Source organism: Arachis stenosperma, chromosome 9, assembly GCF_014773155.1.
Source record: "Arachis stenosperma cultivar V10309 chromosome 9, arast.V10309.gnm1.PFL2, whole genome shotgun sequence".
In the NCBI taxonomy this organism is placed as follows: domain Eukaryota; kingdom Viridiplantae; phylum Streptophyta; class Magnoliopsida; order Fabales; family Fabaceae; genus Arachis; species Arachis stenosperma.
Window position 1 is genome coordinate 60,626,631 of NC_080385.1, and position 7,088 is coordinate 60,633,718.

The window sequence follows — 7,088 nt, forward strand, 5'->3', positions numbered from 1 at the left end:
CCTCTACAAGCCCATAAGCTTGTTTTCTTGAATTATCTGCCATCTCTAGTGAGATTCTTGCAGCTTTTACCTCAAAGATCCCTAGCTTCTCCATTACAGAGAGAGGCATGAGGTTTATGCTTGATGCTAGGTCACACTGAGCCTTCTTAAAGGTCATGGTGCCAATGGTACAAGGTATTGAAAACTTCCCAGGATCTTGTCTCTTTTGAGGTAATTTCTGCCTAGACAAGTCATCCAGTTCTTTGGTGAGCAAAGGGGGTTCATCCTCCCAAGTCTCATTGCCAAATAACTTGTCATTTAGCTTCATGATTGCTCCAAGGTATTTAGCAACTTGCTCTTCAGTGACATACTCATCCTCTTCAGAGGAAGAATACTCATCAGAGCTCATGAAAGGCAGAAGTAAATCCAATGGAATCTCTATGGTCTTAGTGTGAGCCTTAGATTCCCATGGTTCCTCATTGGGGAACTCATTGGAGGCCAGTGGACGTCCATTGAGGTCTTCCTCAGTGGCGTTCACTGCCTCTTCCTCCTCTCCTAGTTCGGCCATGTTGATCATGCTAATGGCCTTGCATTCTCCTTTTGGATTCTCTTCTGTATTGCTTGGAAGAGTACTAGGAGGAAGTTCAGTAATTTTCATGCTCAGCTGTCCCACTTGTGCCTCCAAGTTTCTAATGGAGGACCTTGTTTCAGTCATGAAATTTTGAGTGGTTTTGATTAGATCAGAGACCATGGTTGCTAAGTCAGAGTGGTTCTGCTTAGAATTCTCTGTCTGTTGCTGAGAAGATGATGGAAAAGGCTTGCCATTGCTAAACCTATTTCTTCCACCATTATTGTTGTTGAAACCTTGTTGAGGTTTCTGTTGATCCTTCCATGAGAAATTTGGATGATTTCTCCATGAAGAATTATACGTGTTTCCATAGGGTTCTCCCATGTAATTCACCTCTTCCTTTGAAGGGTTCTCAGGATCATAAGCTTCTTCTTCAGATGAAGCATCCTTAGTACTACCTGGTGCATCTTGCATTCCAGACAGACTTTGAGAGATCATATTGACTTGCTGAGTCAATATTTTGTTCTGAGCCAATATGGCATTCAGAGTATCAATCTCAAGAACTCCTTACTTCTGATTCGTCCCATTGTTCACAGGATTCCTTCCAGAAGTGTACATGAATTAGTTATTTGCAACCATTTCAATGAGTTCTTGAGCTTCTGTAGGCGTCTTCTTCAAATGAAGAGATCCTCCAGTAGAGCTATCCAACGACATCTTGGATAGTTCAGACAGACCATCATAGAAGATACCTATGATGCTCCATTCAGAAAGCATGTCAGAAGGACACTTCTTGATCAATTGTTTGTATCTTTCCCAAGCTTCATAGAGGGATTCACCTTCCTTCTGTCTGAAGGTTTGGACTTCCACTCTAAGCTTACTCAATTTTTGAGGTGGAAAGAACTTTGCCAAGAAGGCATTGACTAGCTTTTCCCAAGAGTTCAGGCTTTCTTTAGGTTGTGAGTCCAACCATATCCTAGCTCTGTCTCTTACAGCAAAAGGGAATAGCATAAGTCTGTAGACCTCAGGGTCAACCCCATTAGTCTTGACAGTGTCACAGATTTGCAAGAATTCAGCTAAAAACTGATGAGGATCATCCAATGGAAGTCTATGGAACTTGTAATTCTGTTGCATTACAGAAACTAATTGAGGCTTAAGCTCAAAGTTGTTTGCTCCAATGGCAGGGATAGAGATGATTCTCCCATAGAAGTCGGGAGTAGGTGTAGTAAAGTCACCCAGCACCTTCCTTGTATTGTTGGCATTGTTGTTGTTTTTGGCTGCCATGGGTTCTTCTTCTTTGAAGATTTCTGTTAGGTCTTTTACAGAAAGTTGTGCCTTAGCTTCTCTTAGCTTTCACTTCAAGGTCCTTTCAGGTTCAGGGTCAGCCTCAACAAGAATGCTATTGTCTTTGCTCCTGCTCATATGAAAGAGAAGAAAACAAGAAAATATGGAATCCTCTATTTCACAGTATAGAGATTCCATGAGGTGTCAGAGGAAAAGAAAAATAGAAGGAGAGGTAGAAGAATTCGAACTTATCAAAAGAGATGGAGTTCGAATTGTTCATTGAGGAATAGTGTTAGTCCATAAATAGAAGGATGTGAGAAGAGGGAAAGAAATTTTCGAAAATTAAGTAAAAGATTTTAAAAACATTTTGAAAAACACTAATTGATTTTCGAAAACCAAGAGTGGAAAAGAAATCAAGTGATTTTTGAAAAAGATTTTGAAATTAGAAATCAAAAAGATATGATTGAAAACTATTTTGAAAAAGATGTGATTAAAAAGATATGATTGAAAAGTTATGATTTTAAAAAAATGTGATTGAAAAGATATGATTTGAAAAATAATTTAAAAAGATTTGATTTTAAAAATTAATAACTTGGCTAACAAGAAAAGATATGATTCAAATATTAAACCTTTCTCAACAGAAAAGGCAACATACTTGAAATGTTGAATCAAATCATTAATTGATAGCAAGTATTTTTGAAAATGGAAAGAAATTGATTTTGAAAAAGATTTGATTGAAAAGATTTGATTTGAAAAAGATTTGATTTTGAAAAATTTTGAAAACTTGAAAAAATTTGAATTGAAAACAGAATCTTCCCTCTTGTCCCATCCTGGCGTTAAACGCTCAGAATGGTGCACATTCTGGCGTTTAACGCCCAAAACACTACCCTTTTGGGGTTAAACGCCCAGTCAGGCACCCTGGCTAGCGTTTAAACACCAGTTTGCCCTTCTTCACTAGGCGTTTTGAACGCCCAGCTTTTTCTGTGTAATTCCTCTGTTGAATGTTCTGAATCTTCAATTCTCTGTATTATTGACTTGAAAAGACACAAATTAAAAATTTTTTGGATTTTTAATAATGAGGAATAATCAAAATGCAACTAAAATCAAATAACAATGCATGCAAGACACCAAACATAGCAGTTTGTATACTACTGACACTAACAAAATGAGAATGCATATGACAAACAACAAAAATACTCAAGACAAGAGAATTTAAAGATCAGAGCAAGGAAATCATCAAGAACATCTTGAAGATCACTTAAGACACATGAATGAATGCAAGAAGAACAGAAACATGCAATTGACACCAAACTTAACATGAGACACTATACTCAACAGGAAACATACAATATTTTTGGTTTTTATGATTTTGTAATTTTTTTGGATTTTTTGAAAATTAAGTGGAAAAGAAAATAAAGATATCAAAATTCTTAATGAGAATTCCAAGAATCATGCAATGTTAGTCTAAAGCTTCAGTCTAAAAAAATTAGACATGGCTAGCCAAGCTTCAGCAGGACATTGCATTCAAGAGCTAAATTGATGAGAATCAATCAGCTTTGGTGATGGTAAGAACATCATCTTCAAACACTAGAATTCATTCTTAAGAACTCTGAAGAAAAATGCCTAATCTAAGCAACAAGATGAACCGTCAGTTGTCCAAACTCAACAATCCCTGGCAACGGCGCCAAAAACTTGGTGCACGAAATTGTGATCTCTACTTTTCACAACTCAAATAGTCCCCGGTAATGGTTCCAAAAACTTGGTGCTCAATACCATGGTCTAAACATAATTTCACAACTTCGCACAACTAACCAGCAAGTGCACTGGGTCGTCCAAGTAATAAACCTTACGCGAGTAAGGGTCGATCCCACGGAGATTGTTGGTATGAAGCAAGCTATGGTCATCTTGTAAATCTCAGTCAGGCGGATTCAAATGGTTATGGAGGATTTATGAATAAAGCATAAAATAAAGATAGAGATACTTATGTAATTCATTGGTGAGAGCTTCAGATAAGCGTATGAAGATGCTTTGTCCCTTCCGTCTCTTTGCTTTCCTATTGTCTTCATCCAATCCTTCTTACTCCTTTCCATGTCAAGCTGTATGTTGGGCATCACCGTTGTCAGTGGCTACAGTCCCGTCCTCTCAGTGAAAATGTTTAACGCACCCTGTCACGGCACGGCTAATCATCTGTCGGTTCTCAATCAGGTTGGAATAGAATCCATTGATTCTTTTGCGTCTGTCACTAATGCCCAGCCTTCAGGAGTTTGAAACTCGTCACAGTCATTCAATCATTGAATCCTACTCAGAATACCACAGACAAGGTTTAGACCTTCCGAATTCTCTTGAATACCGCCATCAATTCTAGCTTATACCACGAAGATTCTGATTAAGGAATCCAAGAGATAAACATTCAAGCCTTGTTTGCTTGTAGAACGGGAGTGGTTGTCAGGCACGCGTTCATAAGTGAGAATGATGATGAGCGTCACATAATCATCACATTCATCAAGTTCTTGAGTGCGAATGAATATCTTGGAATAAGAACAAGGTGAATTGAATAGAAGAACAATAGTAATTGCATTAATACTCGAGGTACAACAGAGCTCCACACCTTAATCTATGGTGTATAGAAACTCCACCTTTGAAAAAACATAAGAACAAGGTCTAGGCATGGCCGTGAGGCCAGCCCCCAAGATCTAAGAACTAGACGTCCAAAGATGATTCTAAGATCGAAAATGATCAAAAGACTTAAAATACAATAGTAAAAGGTCCTATTTGTAGAGAACTAGTAGCCTAGGGTTTATAGAGATGAGTAAATGACATAAAAATCCACTTCCGGGCCCACTTGGTGTGTGCTTGGGCTGAGCATTGAAGCTTTCATGTGTAGAGACTTTTCTTGGAGTTAAATGCCAGCTTTTGTGCCAGTTTGGGCGTTTAACTCCCATTCTTGTGCCAGTTCCGGCGTTTAACGCTGGGCATTCTTGAGCTGATTTGGAACGCCAGTTTGGGCCATCAAATCTCGAGAAAAGTATGGACTATTATACATTGCTGGAAAGCCCAGGATGTCTACTTTCCAACGCCATTGAGAGCTCGCCAATTGGGCTTTTGTAGCCCCAGAAAATCCACTTCGAGTGCAGCGACGTCAGAATCCAACAGCATCTGCAGTCCTTTTCAGTCTCTGAATCAGATTTTTGCTCAGGTCCTTCAATTTCAGCCAGAAAATACCTGAAATCACAGAAAAACACACAAACTCATAGTAAAGTCCAGAAAAGTGAATTTTAACTAAAAACTAATAAAAATATACTAAAAACTAACTAAAACATACTAAAAACATAATAAAAACAATACCAAAAAGCGTATAAGTTATCCGCTCATCAGGAGGCTTCCCCCACAAATCTTCAAGAACAACTACAAAGGACTGCTCAACCTCACTAAGCATTTCCCATGTGTAACGTGGCACTCTTACATTCTTTTGCCACTTTAGAGGAAAAGCAGGCTCGTCATTTTCATCAAGAAAAAAGGGGCGGGCCCCCTCGACAGCTCGAACTTTAAAGAAGTAGTTCTTGAAGTCCTTAAAGGACTCGTCATACATCGCAAACACTTTATGGCCCTGGGCGGACCGGAAAGAAACCCAAGAAGCTTTCTTTTTTGAAGAACCGCCAGGCTTGGCGGAAACAAACAAGTAAAGAAAAAGAGTTTGAAAAGGTGTTACATCTAGTTCACGACAGAGAAGTTGGAAAATTTTAATAAAACCCCAGGAATTTGGGTGAAGCTGGGATGGAGCAATGTTACACGACCACAACAGGTCGGTTTCAAAAGCAGTAAAAGAAAAAGTAACATTCAACTGGCTGAAAAAGTATTCATAGGCATAGAAGAAGGGACGCTCCCTCTCAATGGAAGTCGGAAAGCAAACCCTCTCATCAGAATCAGGAGCAACGAGCTCGTAATCCCCCTCGTGAGCATTGTTACCACAAATCCTATGACGCTTCCTTAGCTCTGTGCAAAATTCAGCATCCACAACGGAAACACACAACAAAACAAGGGAGTCCAGCCAATCGGACATCCCCTCAGAAACTCTGGAAGACATCTCTACAATGTTATTGCGAGAAGAGATGAGGCCAACTAAGTCCTACAAGTAAGAAAAGAAGATAGGGGTTACGACAAACATCTCGGATAGGAAGAAAACAACTCGGTCAATACTTCTCAGATGATGAAACCACGAAAAGGAAAAACCCCAAGACTCAAACCAAATGTCCTGGGGCATCCTTTGGAGGCAATAACAAAGCAAGGATTCAAGAAATTTCTACAGCTTACGCCCCGGCACTCATCAGAAAGAAAATAAAGTCTCAAAGGAAACAAAGGAAGCAAAAACAAAAACACAAAGTCACCACCTTTCTACAGTCTATCAGCAAAAAGCATTATCAAACATCAAAAATACCAAGCAAAATCATCAAAGACGCAAACTTTTTCAGAATCAAGCAAAAATCATTATCAAAGGCGCAACCAGAAGCGGCGACAACATGCAAAAGCCCTAAGAAAAGATTCAAGCAACAAGAAAAGCAAAAGACTCACACCAAAAAACGAAGAAAATCCAGAACACGCAAACAATCAGGCATGGTAAAAACAGAAAGATCCCAACTTTCTCTGAGCAAAATTTAAACTTTCTACCGACATATAAAAGGAACAAGAGGAAGAAAAATCGAACCTGGAGAAATAGAAGAAAAACCTCGAAGCGAAAGACCGCAAAGGTAGAAAGGAGAAAATCTGGTAATCACCCCTCTTCCACAGAGAACAATGACAGAACAGACGTTGCAGGAAGAAGTTACGAAAGAAACAGAAAAATGAGAGAGTAAAGGGAGAAGTTACGAAGAAGAGCGAAGAAGAGAAACCGTTTTTGATTGAGAAAATTCAAAATAAAAGCCAGGAGAAAACGGGGCAATTAATACCAATTAATGAAGGTACTAAACCCTTCCACGTTCCCAAAGCAAAGCGCTGATAAAAAAACGCGCGCATTTAGAGGAAAACGTTCTACATTCAAAAGATTCTACAAAAAGAAGAAATCGACAAAATGCTTGTGTTCGGCTTCATCATGAAAGGACCGAAGTCAAAAACTCGACCTCAACAGAAAGACCGAGCTCAAGCAGGGGCACTGTTCATACCCTGGGTCGAGCTGTCTGACCCAGGATGTTCGACAGACAAAGCGACCGACCTCTTCAGGTCAGGACAACCCGACCTCTCCTCAAAGAGCTCGGCCAAGTCACAG

General features: G+C 39.4%; 1 non-coding gene across 1 annotated transcript; it reads left to right on the top strand.

Moving 5' to 3' along the window:
• Positions 1-1,315: 1,315 nt before the first annotated feature.
• On the top strand, positions 1,316-1,423 carry LOC130952413 (small nucleolar RNA R71). The gene has a single exon (XR_009074593.1). It is a non-coding gene; the product is annotated as a small nucleolar RNA R71 (small nucleolar RNA).
• Positions 1,424-7,088: the final 5,665 nt, after the last annotated feature.